The sequence below is a fragment of the Dipodomys spectabilis genome, unplaced genomic scaffold, assembly GCF_019054845.1.
Source record: "Dipodomys spectabilis isolate Male_0828 unplaced genomic scaffold, ASM1905484v1 ptg000175l, whole genome shotgun sequence".
NCBI lineage: Eukaryota > Metazoa > Chordata > Mammalia > Rodentia > Heteromyidae > Dipodomys > Dipodomys spectabilis.
Genome location: NW_024870852.1, coordinates 6849831 through 6850722, shown reverse-complemented (window position 1 = coordinate 6850722; position 892 = coordinate 6849831). Strand labels below are relative to the sequence as shown.

Here is an 892-nt window from a genome sequence, read left to right as displayed (position 1 = left end):
GCGGAAGTCAATAGGAGCCATACCCAGCAGCTAAGCCAGAGTCTGTTAGCCTATAAAGGGGTCTGTGTGAGGCACCAGCATTATCCTCTATAGCAAGTGTGTGGATAACAGTCTAAGACCCTGTAGTAATCTTACATAATTGCAAATTGGTGTAAAATGTTGGAAAGGAGATGTAGCTCTGTGATAGATAACTTGGTTAGCCTGCATGCATAGGCCCTGAAGTAAATCCCCAGCATCAATAAGAAAAAAGATGCAAAACAAAAACAACAATCAGTTCTGTAATATAAAGTGAAAGACACACATGCCATGACACAGAGATTTCACCATCACATGCAGAACCTAGAGTGGTTTGATGTACACAAGTACAACAATGTGGGGCTAGGAAGGTGGCTCAGTGGTAGAGCGCTTGCCTTGCATGCATGAGGCCCTGGGTTCGATTCCCCAGCACCACATAAGCAAAAAGAAAAAAAGCCGGAAGTGGTGCTGTGGCTCAAGTGGTAGAGGGCTAGCCTTGAGCTGAAGAGCTGAGGGACAGCATCCAGGCCCAGAGTTCAGGCCCCACGACCGGACCCCCCTCCCAAAAAAAAATGAAACAAGTACAACAATGTTTGGTGTGGCATAGTCTGAGATAGCAAAAACTGAAAATAAAGGAAGTGTCCATCTTATAGGAAGTTGGATATATTTACAAGATGGAATACAGCAGGTAAAATAGATGTTGTTGGATTACCTTTAGTGAGGTGAGCCTAGTGTTGAATGAAAAAATATGCTTCAGAATTATATAAATACATATATATATATAGTCATCTACATAGAACTTAAAAATATAAGATACTATGGCATAGCGTTCATACATATGTATGTATATACATAAACATTTTTGCATATACACATG

General features: G+C 40.9%; 1 non-coding gene across 1 annotated transcript; it reads left to right on the top strand.

Moving 5' to 3' along the window:
- The first annotated feature begins 377 nt into the window (after positions 1–377).
- On the top strand, positions 378–458 carry Trnaa-ugc. Its single transcript has one exon. It is a non-coding gene; the product is annotated as a tRNA-Ala (tRNA).
- Positions 459–892: the final 434 nt, after the last annotated feature.